The sequence below is a fragment of the Ostrinia nubilalis genome, chromosome 28 (genome assembly GCF_963855985.1).
Source record: "Ostrinia nubilalis chromosome 28, ilOstNubi1.1, whole genome shotgun sequence".
Taxonomy (NCBI): Eukaryota; Metazoa; Arthropoda; class Insecta; order Lepidoptera; family Crambidae; genus Ostrinia; species Ostrinia nubilalis.
The window spans coordinates 7,605,253-7,624,087 of NC_087115.1; the positions used below are offsets into that span (position 1 = coordinate 7,605,253).

At 39.1% G+C, this 18,835-nt stretch overlaps 2 long non-coding RNA genes across 2 annotated transcripts in view; both read left to right on the plus strand.

Annotated features, from left to right (window-relative positions):
- The window catches only part of LOC135085510 (uncharacterized), a 302,780-nt gene that overhangs the window by 127,010 nt on the left and 156,935 nt on the right, over nucleotides 1–18,835 (plus strand). The window lies entirely within an intron of this gene.
- LOC135085515 (uncharacterized) lies at nucleotides 8,763–10,667 on the plus strand. The gene is made up of 3 exons (XR_010260147.1): nucleotides 8,763–8,908; nucleotides 9,340–9,423; nucleotides 10,615–10,667. It is a non-coding gene; the product is annotated as an uncharacterized LOC135085515 (long non-coding RNA).

Genomic DNA, 18,835 nt, shown 5'->3' on the forward strand with positions numbered 1-18,835 from the left:
AAGGGGAAAATACCGGTATTTCGGTTTTTCGAAAAAAGTGATCTAATTTTGCAATATCGGCAGTTTTTCAACTAATGGAAAGTCATTGATAGGTTTTACACCATCTCTTTTTATTTTTATACTTATTTTTAATATTGATTCAGATGATAATGATTCGAATCATCATATCGATTCCAATAATCGATTGAGTCAAGTCAGTTCTGCTGATATCATTGAAGCGAGCACGAGCATCTTAATAAGCACGAAAATATACGTATTAATTAATGACCCTCTCTACGTCCAATGGCTCGTCACCACACGGCTCCCAAATCTTGAAAAGGGCCGTCTTAACCAGCGTATCCCTGTCAAGCCACACGAGTTGGATTTGCCTATCCTTGTTCCCAGCCGATCCTTAACTATGGTTGCTGAAACTCTTCCCAGCACTCTCTTGAACGACTCTGTGTTATCTACTATGGCTGCTCCTCTTCCTTGCACCCTACTGCACGACTGCGTTGCCTAGCCGTATACCTGGTCCAAGGTTCGACGCCACGAAATCAACTTTGTACGCGTGAAAATAGTTTGAATACTATTTCTCGTGCTTGCAACATTTTTCTTTACTGCTTCGCCCCTATTAGACGGAGCGTGATCGTATAATATCCTATAGCCTTCCTCAATTTACGAGCTATCCCACACAAAAATAATTATTTAAATCAAACTAGTAGTTCCTGAGATTAGTGCATTCAAACAAACAAACTCTTCAGCGTTTTAATATGAAACTGTTGTTGTTGATTTATTGGAGTCGAACCTTGGACCAGGCATAAGAATAGGCAACGCAGTCGTACAGGAGGGTGCAAGGAAGAGGGGCAGCCACAGTAGATAACACGAAAGTCGTTCAAGAGAGAGCAAGGAAGAGGCGTAGCAACCGTAGTAAAGGAACGGCTGGGATGAATAAGGATAGGTGAATCCGACTCGCGAGGCTTGACAGGAATACGCTAGTTAAGGTGGCCCTTTTCAAGGCTTGGGAGCCAGAGGGTGACGAGTAGGGATTGCAATCGAATATTCGAATATTCGAATATTCGAATTTTAATTTCAAATTAGTATTCGAATAGTAAATTTACATGTATTCGAATATTCGAATATTACAAAAATAAATAGAAAATATAGAAAGAAGACGACTTAGTGTTTGCAAATGCAGTCGGAGGCATCAGATACATATCACCCACCAACTAAAAGAACTAGTCATTGATGCTTCCGACTGCATTTGTGAACACTAAGTTGTCTTGTTTCTATCTTTTCTGTTCATTTTTACGTAGTTGTGTTTTTTGTTTTTTCAATCATATTTTTATTATTCGCAACTTTGATACAAATAGTATAAAAGAGGCGATAGAGCGAAACCAAGATTCCAAATAATTTGAAAGAGACGACTCTATTGAGCAAAGTTAGCTGACGATGCTGAAGATGGCGGACGATAACGTCAAACAAAAGCCGAGGTACTGGGTGACATCGAAAAGATTTATGGACAGCGAATTACCTCCAAACCTGTTAATAGCTCAGCAATAGACGCAAGAGCTAGGTTAACGCGACACTATACCAAAGACATCCCGTATATCAGCCTATACGAGATTAGGAAGGCTCTCAAACAGCTAAAGAACAACAAGGCACCAGGTGATGACGGAATAACCTCGGAGCTTCTGAACGCAGGTGGAACATGGAAACTCGTTCAGATACTCTTTAACTCCGTCTTACTTCAGGGAACAACGCCAGAGGCATGGGATAAAAGCGTGGTGGTGCTCTTCTTGGACTATGAGAAGGCCTTTGATTCGATCGAGACTTAGGCAGTGCTGCAGTCTCTCCGGCGAGAAATTTGGCATAGAGATAGTTTGAGTCCCGGGAAAGAACATAGGATAGTTTTTATCCCGGTTTTTGAAACAGGGACGCGCGCGATAAAGTTTTTCTGTGACAGACAAAATTCCACGCGGGCGAAGCCGCGGGCGGAAAGCTAGTTCGGCATAAATACCTATCAATGGCAAATACATCACTCAGCTGCGGTTTGCTGACGATATTGTGGTCATGGAAGAATCGCTTGAAGACCTCGGCACAATGCTCGAAGACCTTAATCGAGTCGCCCAACAGGTAGGAGGCCTTCGGATGAACATGGAAAAAACAAAGCTTATGTCCAACGTCCATGTTTCGGTTAGAGCTCGATCCTCGAGACAGTTGACAAGTATGTCTACCTCTGAAAAACGATTCGGCTAGGTAGATCAAATTTCGAGAAAAAGGTAAATCGTCGAATCCAACTCGACTGGGCAGCCGACAATAGAATAGGCCTTATAAATAAGCTCAAAGTTGCACAGCGTGCTATGGGGAGGGCTATGCTCGGTGTTTCTTTACGACATCGAATCAGAAATGAGGAGATCCTAAAGATTTCTTTCTTTCTTCTTTCTTAAACGAACTAAAGCCGCTGACATAGCCCAACGGATTAGCAAGTTGAAGTGGCAATGGGCAGATCACATAGTACGCAGAACTGATGGCCGATGGGGCAGCAAGGTTCTGGAGTGGAGGCCACGTACTACAAAGCGCAGCGTGAGACGTTCACCCACAAGGTGGACTGAGGACCACATATAGGTAGCGGGAATTTAAGGCTCTGGATACAGGCCGCTGCCAACCGGTCATTGTGAAAGTCATTGAGAGAGGCCTATGTTCAGCAGTGGACGTCCTATGGCTGAAATGATGATGATGATGAGAATTTTATAACTGTTTTAAAAACTATATTGTTAAATAGTTAAAATATTCGTTCCTAAAGCAATAAAAACATTGATATTTTAAGTGCTTTTTCATTTTTTTGAAAATATTCGAATATTCGAATAATATTCGAATATCACTGAAAAAATATTCGAATATTCGAAATGGAAAACTATCGAATATTTGCAATCTCTAGTGACGAGCCATTGAACTTAGAGAGGGTCATTAATTATACGCATATTTTTTACTTTGTCGAAGATAAGCACGAAAACGGTTTGTCTAAAATATATGAATTTCGTCTTATTCAATGCAGGATTAAATGCCCTTCACCTACCATGAAGATCAATTTTCTATACTGCAAGTCCTTTATTTATACGGTATAACCATAAAACCGGAAAAATGCCCCTTTCGGGGGGCCCCACCACACCTTCGTCGAAGTCGAAGTCTTAGGATAGTCTTAATGAGCAACAAATGAAGCTATTAAAACAAAACCTTTAGGAATTATTCCCGATTTGATTAATTTTCACGTCTTATTCTACTGGCCTATTAATAACTTTTCGCAAACGAGACTTACTAATCGTTCTTGGAAACATTGAAACAGTAAATAGCAGTATCTCAAGAAATACCAAAAAAATACCGAAATTTCGGTATACCGGTAATTGAAATATCAATACCGGTATCAAATATCAATACCGGTATAAAACTTATTCCGGTATTCCATGCCCTACCTGTATCCTTACTGTAAACTTTAGATTTCTTATTTAGATTTTTATGTGATTCTTTATAATAAAAGCTCTAGGTCCTGATAAATTAAAAAGAAACTCTCGATATGATTCTTTCTCAACGAGTAGATAACAGGGTTACTCGTTTGGGTGTGACTCATAGGGAACAAGCGAAAAATTTTGTGAAATTGTTTTGAATTTATTAAGAAACAAATTTTTGTATTAACTGACTGAAGGAAAAGTCATTTTATTATTTCTTTCTTGATAATATAAACTTGACGTTGATAATCGATTCCGTTAACAGCGATGTTTCGATATTTCGTATTATAGTAACATCGATATTTTTTGTTTTCAACATCGATGAACATCAGGCATCCCTACTTGGAATTACTTGACCATCTGGGTATTGTTTACAACATCCCTTTTGGTAAAATACCACAGAGCATGGAAACGTCGATTCGATTCCATACTTTGTGTAAAATACCATTTCTGAAGACATTGTGAACAAAGGACATGAAATAACATTCAAAAATTAAGTTTGACTTATTGCTTATGTTGCGGGGAAACCTGAAAATCTGACATGTTGTCAAATGGCCCATTTAAGTATTTTATAATGTTGTCAGTACGGTGCGTTAGCTGTGCGTCGATGAGCGGTGACAATCCGTCGTTCTACTTAAAAAACTGAACGATATGCCACACGATGCGTTGAAATGACGGATCGCGTTATCGCAACGCAGCCCCAACGCTTGTGGCACCTCTTTTAGGAAGGCATTATAAGTTACCTGTAATAGGTATTATCTGTAATGATAGTGTAAATGTGTGGAAAATAAACAATTTAGGGGGTCTTATCGCTATGAAGCGATCTCTTCCAGACAACCTATGGAGAGGACAGTGTTTAAAATAACTATGAAAGGGAAGGCGGTGATAAGTTAAAGAAAACTCCGTTCAGCATTATAATGGACGAGACAACTGACATCAGTGTCGAAAAACACTCACAGATACATATTATGACGAAGTAGACTGTGTTCGCACACAGTTTCTCGACATAATATGAAGTCAAATCTGGAAAGGCTTGTGGTAGTTTATTAACTTGGCTTCAAGACCGGCAAATTCCTTTATTTATTTATTCATTTGCATCCGACACAACTAATAGCATGGTAGGCGAACACCACTCTGTGTTTAGTTACTTGAAACTAAAAGTACCGCACATTGCATGCATCAAGTGTAGCTGCCATAAGTTTCATCTTGTGGCATCCAAAGCGTGCCTTAAGCTGCCAAGATCTGTAGAAGATTTTCTAAGATTGGAGCTCATTTTAACCGAAGCACTAAGAAGGCAAAACAAATTAAAAGAGTTCCAGGATTTTGTCAACATTCATAAGATATTAATAAAGCCCGGCAACAACAAGGTGGCTATCATTAGAAGCATGTATCAATAGAACCATGGAACCATGTCTGGTGTGGCGGCTTCTTACATCACGACTACGGCACACGCACATCACTACCAACCTAACGAGCTGTCAATTCTCTCTATGTCCACGCAGTCCTGTCTTCGATTTTATTAAATTTCATAAAATTTAACGCTCAGTTAAAACAAGGGCTGTAATAAGGTTTCGGTTCTCGGTAATTTGAAGAAATCGAATACTCTGGTAAAGGGCTTTACAGCCTACTGTGATGATTCCTAAATGGAGGTTAAGGAAGAGCCCCGGTGCTGTGAGTAAACCCTTACTCAATGAAATTCAGGATGAACAGGCAGCACTGAGGAGGATGATGGAGGATAATTCGGAACGAAATCTTAACGACGACTTGGACGCTGGAGCGGGTAGCTCCCACGACTTGAGTAGAACCGGCCATCAGGTCACCCTTTCAGATATTGATCTGGAAGCTGATAGAGTGCCAGTAGGCTCAAGTTCGTGTCCCTGTACTGGTGACTTAGATTATGACAATGCTTTAAATGACCAGAATAAACAGTGACACTGAAGATGAAAATGAAATGAATAACGACATAGACATTTTTCCAATCAGATTAGACAATATTGACATTACAACATAGCTTTTTTAGACACAAATATTGATTAAAAACCTAATTAAAGCTTCTAGATTTATTATAACTACGTAACATTAATATTTTATTACTAGCATACTTGACTATTTTCACTACGGAACCCCAAAAAGTGGAGAACCCTTACTTACGGGACCCCCTTTCAATTTTAGATGCCATATTTGGAATCTGTGACCCCGAAAACCCCTATTCACGTTTATAAACTCTCGAAGAAATAAATTGCTAGTCCCTTGGCCAAAATATTGGCAAAACGTCCCATAGTGCAGTGAGAGTAAGTCTTTGGATAATCATGTCTAAACCACGTCATACAGAGTAGGTACGCTGCCGCGGCGCCCGGCAACGCCGAGGAGTTTTTGGAATGTTCGGAAGCGGCACGACGCGCATCGGTTGATCGAGTTGCAGTCCGTTTACCTCCGTTTTGGGCGGAAGATGCCGAAATTTGGTATGTCCAGGTAGTCCAGTCATTTCGTCCGAAAAAAAGGCAAATAAAAGAATAGCGTGGATTCACCGACTTTGCGGCGCGCTGGAGATCGTAATTTTTGTCCAACATAAAAAAATCCAAGAAGGAAATTGTAGGTCTGAATATGGTCTACAAGTTTGAATTCCACAATTTTTCATATTTATTAAGACCCAAAGAAAAAAAAAAGCAAAAAACAAAAATTGTGTCCAAAATTTTTGACTTTATCGATCGATATCTCGATAACGATGCATGATACGCTAAAAATGGTTCGGGCGTTATTGTAGAGCACAAAGAAAGCTACAAAAAGTGTCCTACAAAAATTTTCGAGTCTCATCGGATAGCCGAGTTATTGCCGAAAAACAAATTTTACCCCTTTTTTCAACATGGCGGCGAAAGCTCCTAGGAAAGCTTGGTCGACAATCTCAAGTTAAGCTTTTCTAGGTATCCCCTACAACATATTAAAAAATTAGAAGCGCAAATTCATTTTCTTGTACGTAATGACTGGACTAAGGTTCAAGTTGGAAATATTCGAGGATCCAAGCAAAATAACTGACATAGTATAAGTCTAAATAATACATTTACAAAAAAATAACTCGAATATTAAGTCTTACGTACTAAATCTGTTTAATGACTTTAATAGACTAGACAGAAGTACACAAATTAATTAAAACAATAGCCAGTAATTATATCGATTTCAATTTAAAGACTACTAATGCCTACAAAATAGAGTATGTCAATCCAAGATTCTATTTGCCACTTGAGAAGATACATTTAGGTGTGGCAGCACAGGCATACTTTAAAAAGTATTTTACACATTTCTAAAATAATTAGTAATGCATACTGCAAAGGAGTACCTATAATCTATTATCTTAGAACATCCATAAACGTGTGGAATAGCAATCAAGAATGAAATTGAAATAAACATTTTGAATCACCGCGTGGTATTTTCGACAGGGGCGTGGTAATTTTATTTGGAACGAAAAGATTTGCAGCTATTGTTTGTTGAACAATGATAGAACCTTTCTTAATCTCTCAGAATGTTATTAACAATAACAAACCTTTGTTAACAAATTCAAAAGTTAGGCACAGGTTTTTTATCGGTCCTTTGTTCTCAAACAAATACTTTACGATAGATCCGTAGGTACAGGACCCACAGAATGATGTTGGAAACAAAAGAAAATACCATGATGATGAGCAGGTAAAAGTGCTTACTTGCCTGGAAGTAGTGTAGTGGCAAAATAGTTATTATTAACTACTTCTGGACAAAATACAAGTGACTCAAATAATGTGGTAAATGCAGTATTACTTGAAAGGCTTACTCAAGCTCAAGACCGATATCAAGATTGAAGAAAAATAAAACATTTGAATAAAGAAGCTCAGTTATGAAAAAATCATAATTTAAGGAAAAAGTTGTAATTGCTCAAAATGCAAATGGAGATGTTTTAGCAACCACAACGCAACACCAACACGATAAATTATGGGCTTAGATATTAAATGGATTTAAGCTTGAAATGCAGTGCTGCAAATACAACTCAAGTAAAACAGAATCTAAGTTGTCGTCTAAAACGAGAAGATCTTTCAAAACACAAAAAACAACGTTAAAATTTAAAGGAATTTTGGGTTTAAATTGTATGAATTGATTTTTCTTATATTTGTATACCTAAATAATAAAAAATAAACTCGATTGATGTATAAAAATCTGGTATATTTTATTAGATTTCTTTTTATGTTTGATTCTTTCAGTTTTTAGCATAATTTGGCACATCTTCATGGAAAAAAATGTGACGTGATGGTAAGAAAATATCCATGTATTCTTACTAAACGATGGGACTTGATAAGAAAACACGACATTTCAAAGCGGGTACTTTTTAACTTTAACTTTAACTAACTTTTTTTTTCATTTGTAACGCGGTGTTATTATTTGAATTTATTGTAAATGATTGACATTATTGGATGTTACGCCGCGATACATCACTAGCGCCACAACTAGCGCTGGGTGCGCGCGCAGCCTCGGCCGGACTCATCAAAGCTACTCCGCCTCCGCACAGGCAGGCCTGGCTCACTCCGCGCGGTACATCCGATAATTACCTACAGCGAAGCGCCCCGCCGGCGGGTATTATATCAGTCGAGTGTCACGCGCGCGCCCGTCAGGACGCTGGCGTGCGTTGTAGTACCTAATTCTATGATCGAAGTATTATTTAAAAATGGACATAAAGAGAAAGAAATATTATTGTGCGGCGTTCGGGTGTTTAAATTCGAAAAGAAATCTACCGGATTTATCTTTTTTTTCGCTTCCCAAAGATGCTGAAAGGTATGTTGGCCATGTAGGTAATCAATAATTCTTAGGATAGTATAGGAACCTAACCTACCATGACTAACTGCTCAGAATGCGTTCGTTCGTTTCAGCCAAAAATGACGTCCATGGCTGGACAAAGGCCTCTCCCAAGGTTTTCCATAATGAATGCGTACTTACCTACATACGTACCTCATTACAAATAAGTAGATTAATTATTTTTTTACTAGACACTACTAGACAGCAACCCTAACAGCGTAAGAAGAGTTCAGATGCACGCGATAGAAAGAGACAAAACTTGTAGGTGAATAAAATTGTAGGTACGTAGTGCTGTGCGAGCTGAATTCCACTGTATCGCGTCGTAGCAAGACTCGCATTTATTTAAATCGTCTTGCGGAGTAATCCTTCTGTACCTGTACTATTACTTATTCTGTGGCACAGGGCGGAGCCATTTTAACTTAATAATTTATTAATGTAAAGCAACTGGATTTAGCATTATTATATTCTTCAAGAGCGATTTCATTATTAGCCAGCATTTCATGGTTAGCCTGTGAAAATAGTAAATGTGTGTGTGTGTAAATAAATTATATTTTTACAAGAAAATATCACTTGAGGACGAAACCTCTTTATACGGCCTCCCAGCAAAAGACGAGGTCAGTAAGGTCCTGTACTCCTGTCACATAAAAACTCATTAATTTTTGCAAATAGGGTTTTAAAAAGCACTTTTACACGTCCCAATATTAACCCTATCGCTGCTACGGGACAATAAATGGGCCAGTGCTGAGAAGAAGCAGCGCAAGAAACTCAGTCACTATTGTCAGCCTTCTTTTCAAGGGTTTACAGTCTTTAAAAGATACAAATTATAGTCATAAGTATTGAAGCGAGCTAGGTAGTTTCAACTTTATAGTAGCCCTTTTTCATTAAAGTGCTTTTCATATGTGCTTTAAATTTATGAATGGGCAATTCTACAACAGTTTGTGGTAATTTATTGAAAAGTTTAATACATTTCAAAAAAGACTTTTGTTTAAATATTTTTTTGGGTTGTATCTACTTCAATATTTACTCGAATTTATCTTATTTTCAGAAGACCATAATATCCTGAACGGAATGCTGCGGTGTGTTCGTGGACGTCAGCCATCTACATCGCTGCAACAAGTCGTCATTCTGGGTAAATTCTACATTTTTGTTATTATTCCATGTACGAGTCACAAAGTACAGTCAGCGTCAAATACACTCGACATCAAATAAATCGCACCTTCCGCGACGGGAACTTTAAAGATTTTCTTCGGACACAGGTGCCCCAACAATATTGGTGTTATTTGAAAGCCCAATAAATAAACATAAAGAAAAACACGTTTCATTTTTTTTATAAACAACTAGCGGCCGCCCGCGACTTCGTACGCGTGGATCCTGTTTTACCCCCTTTTCCCGAATTTTCTTTGCTATAAACCTCACGGAGCCCGAGACCTTTCCAACGAATGCAAAACCGTGGAAATCGGTTCGTGCGTTCTGGAGTTATAGCGTCAGGGAGGAAAACCCGACTTATTTTTATATAGTAGATTAACTGGTACCATAAATGAGACTTGAAAAAAGGCTTCACTTGGGGCTCACCTCTGAGACCAAGTAGACCAATTAATGTGGTTATAAATCAAATAATGATCTCACGTGTCCTCTTTACCAGATGGATAGCGATTAATCCCAACTTAACAGTTAAATAGCCATAAAAGTTGAAACCTATTTTTTGAAGAAGTGATTTAGGGACCATTTTACCAAATTTCTGTCTTGTCAGGGACCACTTATTTTTTTTTTTTTTTTCAATATCCTATGAAAGGGGGGGTCGATTTCTCGCCCACTGTGCGCCGTTTGCGTTGTGTTGACTCGACTCATCACGTCACGTCACTTGTTTATTACGATGTCTTCGTGGACCACTTGGAATGCCTCCAGGGACCACCAGTGGTCCGCGGACCACCGGTTTTAAGAACCACTGTTCTACAGACACATTTTTGGGGTAAAAACCTTTCCTTTAATGAAATGAAGTTTAGAACTAGGCTATAAAATGGTGCCAATATTGGTGGGAAGTGGGTCGATTTTTGTGATGACACAAAGTAACCAAAAGACGTGTTACGAACTTTTTGGCTACTTTGAGTGTAACAAACTATTTGGCTGGCGCTAACTGTATAATTATTTACAGGCAGCGTCAAGTAATTAGTGAAAGTGGCCAAAAAGTTAACAACAAAACTTTATTCCAATTGTAATAAAGATGTCTGGAACTTTTGTGGCTACTTTGGAGTGTTACGAACTGTTTGACGTTGACTACATATTTTATTCCTTGTTTTAACATTTTTTTTATTATTTGCAGAAGTCATACAACCAGGCAGGCTCCTGCAGAAGTTCTAGGGGAGTTTGAAATTGGTAGGTAGAGATTTACTTCCTAAACGTGATTCAAGAGTTGATTAAGTCCGGTCGCCGAGCACATAGAATTTCGTCCAATGACCCCAAGCTACTCATCCTTATCGCACACTCACTGCGGCCGCCCATCGCGGTCGCGAGCTTGGGATCATTGGACGAAATTCTATATGCTCGGCGACCGAACTTTAGTCCAATGTTGTAAGCTATGTATTATTATTTTTGTTTCAGAGGACATGCAGCTACCCTCTTACACTCACCTACTCATTTGTATTTACTCTGCCTGAAGTTGCTGAATCCAACAGTGACATCTCGCAGCTAAATTTCGAGCATGCTATCCCGGCGGGTGCGGCGCCTGATTTCAAGCAATTCGTTGAGGAGATGCGCGCTATGCGCACAGAAATGAATTTGTTACGTTCCACAATGTCAGAACTAACTTCTGCCATCAAAACACAGAGCGTGCGTCTGGACTCTGTAGAAAACCGCATTTGAGTGTCTCGAGACCGCAGCGAGCAATTCGCATAGTTGTGTGGTGTCTGACTTAGAAGAAAAGATAGCACAGAGATCAGGAAATCTTGGGAAACGACATTGAGATAACGGGCTTCCCAGAGACCAGCAGCGAAAACCCGGCACACATTATACTAGTGCAAGTGACCGACCATGTGTATGCTAAAGTGAAAAAAGTGAAACTGCCAAATTCTTTTAATTTTAGTGTTGTTGAATAGAGACTATAAGAATTTAATTTTTAAGTTTACCATGTTACTAACATTAATGTGAGCGCTTTGGATCTATCTGTAAGCTCACTTGCATTTTAATTAAATAAAAATAAATAAATAAATAAATGTTATTATCATCACCTGGAAATTTCGATTTTTGTTATAAGATACATGTATCTTATAACAAAAATCGAAATTTCCATTTCCATTCGCGATTACCTATAAATGGCTAAGCAGATGCCAGATACATAATTTAAGGTCCCATTATTTGTATTGTATTGCTGTTGGTTTTCCGAATAAAATAAAATAAAAATAAATAAATCTCTTCGATAAAAACAAAGACTTTGATAGGTACAGAGGCAGGAAAACTGAAAATTTGAGAATTCCCCACAAAGATTGACTCTCTACTCAAGGAATGTTTATTGTATGGCAATAAAAATATTTAATAAATTACCCGAAGATATTAAAACATTGACATTTACTAAATTTAGAAATAATTTATTAGAATTCTTAAAACAAAAGATGTATTACACAGTCAATGAATTCCTGACCGAAAAATCTTTTTGACATTTTGTACTTGACATCTAAAAATTTCTTAAAATATGTCATTATGTGTCATTGACATTGTATGAATCTAATGTAATAATATATTTGTGCTATTTCAATAATTCATAATCATTTTCTGACATTTGCATGATATTCAATTAATAATGATACTACTTTTTAATATTAAAAACAACCGTATTTTTTGTAATATTTGCACATCGTATGTACGATAGAATATGTTGGAAACTTCTCTTTTTATAACCATTTGTAACCGTATTCTGGGCACTCTCACAAAGGTAGGTACTGCCCATCATCGCCCATTTTTTACCACCCGAAATTCGCCAGTTTCGGGAAACGTTCAGCGAGGAGCTTAAAAAAATCAAGTCCTATTTCAGTTCTGCCCTTGTAAAAGGGGTCTGATTGTAGACCTTCACACAGTTTCAGTAATCAATCTTCACACTCCCAACTGCGATCGTTAATGGATGAGTGAAGAGTGCTATATCACTCAATTTTTTTAATCTGCAAAACGCCGTTCAAATTCGACGATTATTTCGTCCATGTATTTGAGGTGCTCCAAAAAATTACAGAAGATAAAAAAGATTCTATGGGCCGCAATAATCCAAACCGGGGGCCGTACGCAGCCCGCGGGCCATGGTTTGGACAGCCCTGCTCTAATACAAGACTACATGGTGTACCAAACCAACTAGTTTTAATGCTGAGAGGGCTTTTTCGGTCGCAGGGTATATCTGCAGAAGTTGCGAATCAGGTTAGGTGTTAAACTACACACACCGGCAGATTTAGCGGAACGGAAAAAAAGTATGAAAATAAGTAAAATTACTACTGATCTATGAAACATTTTTTATACAAAATAAGGAGATAATTAAAATAAAATAACAGATTTTTTTAAATATTAAGTCGTTTGTTGATTATAACATCAAAACGAAATTTCATGGCTTTCAGTTTTGAACAAAAATTAGAAATTGTGGCCAAAATTAAAAATCAGGGTAGCTTATCACTAACCAAATGAATTTATTAATGACGGATATTTCCCCCTCTTGCTCTGATGATGGTTTCCATTCATCTGAGCATGCTGCAGTTAATGTTATGAAGGGTATTTTGGGGCAATGTCTGCCATTCCTCTAGTAACGCGTTTCTCAATACCCCCGGTGGTATTCTGGATTTCACACATCTTTTAAGAAAGTCCAAGACATGCTCTATAGGATTCTTGTCTAGGTATCTTGCCAGCCACTGCATCATGGGTATATCCAAATGGTTTAGATGTGCCTGTACTGAGCGAGCACTGTGAGAACGATCATTATCGTGAATTAAACTAAAAGAGCCCACAATAAATGGAGTAAATGGCACATCATGTTCTTCTAAAATGATCCTAGTGTACCATTCAGAAGTCGTATTTCCTCCATCGACCACCACTAACTCCGAGCGAGCTCCCAAACATATCCCTCCCCACACCAGAATTAAGCTGCCGCCATATAGGTACCACAATATTTTCAAAATTAAGACTAAAAGTTACGTTCTCTTTGTGTCTCCATATTCGCAAACTTCCATCGATCTGGTTTAAGAGAACTCTGCACTCATAAGTGAAGAGATCATGTCTCCAGTCCAGTCGTTCAAGACCCAATCACGATATTCACATGCAAAGTTCAATTTCTTTTTTCGGTGCTGTGTCACAATCACAAGTTGGAGCTTTCTCGGGTATGTAGGTACGACCCTATACCAACTTCAGTAAATCTCCTGTGAACTATGGGCTCAGTCACTCTTACTCCTCGAGTGTCTATAAGGTTATTTCAGCTCGCCACCTTCCATCTGAGTATCGCTAATTTTGTTGTTTTAATTTTATTAGGAAGCGAAGAAGAATCTTCGGTGGAGGACGAGGACGCTCTGCCGTTGCCGATTCCGCGCTCGGTACGGGCGTTATTTGAGGATGAGGTCCGTGGAGAAGAGGGGGCCGCACCAGCGGCTCTTGACTTTTCATGGCCTCCTCCACACTTCACTCCCTCCGTCGAGCCGGCTTCTTTGCCATCAGTCCAGGTGTTGCCAGTGGTCCCGGTCCTGGAGCTGGCGGTGCCGTCGGCGCCGTCTACAGCATTAGATAAGTTTGACTTCCAGTCGAGAGCTTTCACGCAACCTTAAAAATCGCACCAGAGTTGAGCAGGGAAACCTTCTCTGATATTAATTGTGGACCCACTACTCTATATGACGCTTTGACGAGTGGTTGTCTCCATTTCCAAGACAACGCGACTTGCAATCCTGTCGAGCTAACGAGAGCTCAAGCTAAATTATTTAAAATTTATTTATTTATTTATACTTTTGCACATAAAACTGTACAGTGGCGGACTTATGCCAAGTGGCATTCTCTGCCAAAATTCAGCCCATCGTAGACCATTTAAATCATAAATTATCCCATTTTTATACAATGGATCGAAATGTGGCACTGGATGAGAGTGACGATTTTGGAAGGGGTGGTTGGACATCAACCAGTTTATTAAAAACAAAGCAGCAGCAGCCGGCATCAAGACTTATGAGGTGTGCGAGGCCAAGACCTGTGGCGTTTTGAGGTCTATTCAGGAAGTGGCCTCAAACGCTCAAGCGTCCCCGGTCTCTGGGATCATACCCTCAATAGTCTTGAGGCTACTGAATGGTCTCTCGACGACTGGGATCTAGTCACGTTTTTAAGTCGCTCCGCGTACGAAAATAATGAAAAATGTGGGGTTTTAACTTATTGGACTGAAGCAGTCACCACGAAACTCGTGCCTGTGTCAGCTGACTTCAAGTTCACATTAACGAAGATACTCAGTATTTTTCACAATTCACATTAAAATCTTCGGCTCTATACCGTAAAATGGGGGGAATAGGGTTTAGGGTGGGAATAGGGACACATTCGAGATTGACTTAAGGTTTGTTGACACGATTTTTCTTGGTCAAAAGTTATCTAGACATGTTAGGGGTTAAGCACTGGAGGTTTAAAGATAACTTGCCAGGAAGAGATTTTGTGTACAATTTTTTGAAGCGACATAAGAATGACATATCGCTGAGGCTTTGCCAGAACATAAAACGTTCCAGGGCAGTTGTATCACCTTCTACAATTAATATGTATTTTTCCGAATTACAAAACTCTGTTGAGAACGTGCCTCTTAATAATATACTAAATTTTGACGAGACGATCTAAATATATAAAAGGAGAAACTGACTGACTGACTGACATATCAACGCAGTCTAAACGGCTAAACGTAGGCACTTGAAATTTGGAAGGGACGTAGCTTAGGTACCGTAGAGGTGTACTAAGAAAGGAATTCCCGAAATTCCCACGGGAACGGGAAATCAGGATATAGAAACTTTCAAATGCAGTGCAACAGGCTTTGACGTGGTCTGTCTGAGTACAAGCATTGTAATTCTATAAAGTATTTGATTTCCATTACACCAGATGGACTGATGACTGAAGGAAGTGATCAACTTCATATCTGAAGGCTATGGATTCAAAAATATATCACATTTATTAGAAAGCCAGGGATGTAACCTTATACGGCCTCCTAGCGTTATCGAAGGTAAAGCTGTCACAAAGCAGGAAGTTTTAGAAAAGAAAAGAATAGCAGCGCTTCGCATTAACGTAGAGAGAACAATAGGTAGATTGAGATGTTTTTGCATGGTAGCACCACATGCTTGCCTTGATAACAAAGTAATTAATTTACTAGATTATAATATAGTAGTTATTGTATGTGGTATGGTGAATATTCAACATACATTAATAAAAGATTAATGGAAACCACGCAATTTTGTATAGGTTACCCATTCATATGACACCATACAAAGTTGTGGGGTTTTAACTTATTGGACTCGAGCAGTCACCACGAAACTCGTGCCTGTGTCAGCTGACTTCAAGTTCACCTTTACGAAGATACTCAGTAAGTATCTTTTGAACTAACGAGAGCTCAAGCTAAGTTATTTAAAATCCAGCCCGTTATAGCCCTTTTAAATCATAAATTCTCTCATTTGTATACAATGGATCGAAATGTGGCACTGGATGAGAGTTTGACGATTTTGGAAGGGGTCATCAACCAGTTTATTAAAAACAAAGCAGCAGCAGTCGACATAAAGACGACTCAAGCAGTCACCACGAAACTCGTGCCTGTGTCAGCGGACTTCAAGTTTACATTTACGAAGATACTCAGTAACGCCCGTATTCACAAACATTACTATGAGGTCTCACAACAATTTAATGCAGTTACCGCCAGTATCAAAGATTGCAGGTGGTGCTTACTGCTTTTTATTGAATAATATTCACATTGGAGAATTGATGATGGACCAACTTAAAATCATAGACGGTCGCAGGATTCCACTCACGGGTTTTTTTCTCTCTTCAATGTGCTCTTTCTTCCTTTCTATGTGGTATCTACTTTTTATTGATAAGTGTAATAGATTATGGAGTCTCCTCTTGTCCTTCGACGCGAAAGCCTCGTTTAAAAGTCGCTCCGCGTACGAAAAAAATGGAAGTTGTGGGGTTTTAACTTATTTGGACTCAGGCAGTTCACGAAACTCGTGCCTGTGTCAGCTGACTTCAAGTTTACATTTACGAAGATACTTAGTAACGCTCGTATTCACAAACATTACTTGCAAACGGTAACAAGGACGCCTCTTTTGACAGCGTGGATTGCCGTAAGCCAGCCAATAACTTGAGGTATTCCGGCGCTTGTGCTACGATAACCTGTCAACTCTTCCTTCAAAAACATTCACATTTGGCAGATTTCATATATCATCTGTCTCTGCGCCAGCTACTTTTGATGTGACAAGGAATAAAGTTGTATCAGAAGAAGCGGAAGAAGTATTGAAATGGTTCGAGAAATATTATGTGCCAGGGACAACGTGCAACGAAGTGCTAGCTCTGTTTCGAAGTGCACTTTTCGCCTATAGTGTCAGTAGTAGAAAATTAAAGATCACTAGCAAAATGCTTTAGAAGCCTGCCATAAACGATAGAATACTTTGCTAGGCCGACTTAAATGTAATTTACGCTAGAAACCTGGCATAATCGATGGAATATTGTGCTAACCGTGGTGGCTCGCAGTTTGCGGTCTGCAGTCCATCTTGGACTAGTACTTTAGGAGACGGCGATGAGTGAGCGGAGAACGGTGTGTGGCGTTGAAGCGAGACCGCAGCATACGTCGCCATGGATGCGAGTTCCATAGCAAACCATCAATTTGATCAACCACCCACAGAAATAACTTAATTAATCTCATTAAAGCAATAGCTGAAAAATATATAGACGTAAGATTACATTATTTGACTGGTTATTTGAAATCCGCTACTAATACCAGGCCTGGCTCACTCCGCGCGGTACATCCGATAATTACCTACAGCGAAGCGCCCCGCCGGCGGGTATTATATCAGTCGAGTGTCACGCGCGCGCCCGTCAGGACGCTGGCGTGCGTTGTAGTATGATTATAATTCTATGATCGAAGTATTATTTAAAAATGGACATAAAGAGAAAGAAATATTGTGCGGCGTTCGGGTGTTTAAATTCGAAAAGAAATCTACCGGATTTATCTATTTTTTTCGCTTCCCAAAGATGCTGAAAGGTATGTTGGTCATGTAGGTAATCAATAATTCTTAGGATAATATAGGAACCTAACCTACCATGACTACTGTTCAGAATTCGTTCGTTCGTTTCAGCCGAATGACGTCCACTGCTATAAAGGCCTCTCCCAAGGTTTTCCATGATGAATGCATACTTACCTACATACGTACCTCATTACAAATAAGTAGATTAATTATTTTTTCACTAGACAGCAACCCTAACAGCGTAAGAAGAGTTCAGAGGCACGCGATAGAAAGAGACAAAACTTGTAGGTGAATAAAATTGTAGGTACGTAGTGCTGTGCGAGCTGAATTCCACTGTATCGCGTCGTAACAAGACTCGCATTTATTTAAATCGTCTTGCGGAGTAATCCTTCTGTACCTGTACTATTACTTATTCTGTGCTAATACTACGAAGAGACAAATATTATTAAGTTTGTACTGTTTCAGGGTCAATAGTATTGTGGGTGGCAACACTGGCAGCCCCATGTAGCATGAATACCAACCTTGTGTAAATAAATAGTTGACTACCAGACTCAGCGTTTGACTACAACATGGTGGCAGCGGTGTTTTTAAAGAGGATCATTAAACCTTCAAAACCCTTTGTGTATTCAACCAACTTCAAAAAAAGGAGGAGGTTCTCAATTCGACCCGTATGTTTTTTTTTTCTATGTTTGTTACGCGATAACTCCGCCAATTATGAACCGATTTGAACAAATCTTTTTTCGGCGTATAGGTAATACCTCAAGGGTGGTCCCATTTAAATTTAATAATAAAAAAAACAACCCCCAATGGTGGAAAATTGCGGATGAACTTTTTTATACGCAATATCTCCGCCGATTATAAACCAATTTGAACGATTATTTTTTTGTTGAATAGGTATTATCAAAAGGGCGGTTTCATGCGAATTTGAAGAAAATATTTCACCCCCAAGGGTGGAAAATTGGGGATGAACTTTTTTATACGCAATATCTCCGCCGATTATGAACCAATTTGAACGATTATGTTTTTGTTGAATAGGTATTATTTGTGTTCACGCGTTTGAAGTCGGTTTTTTTTTAAAAGTTATTTGCTAAGAATTTTGGGCAGATACTGCAGAAGCGTGGATGTTCTTGCCGGGCGGTGCCTAGATGCCGTATTTGTAGTAGGCCTATGCACAACGAGCGGCACTCGGGCTGCAAAATCGGGTTTCGTTGACATTTTCGCTAAGCTGAATGCAGCAATCTTATCGCCAACGAAAAATACGTTTTTTGAGCGAAGCAAGATGTCTGACCTAGACACATTGCGACTAGGGCATGCAAACCGGTTAACCGGATAACCGACACA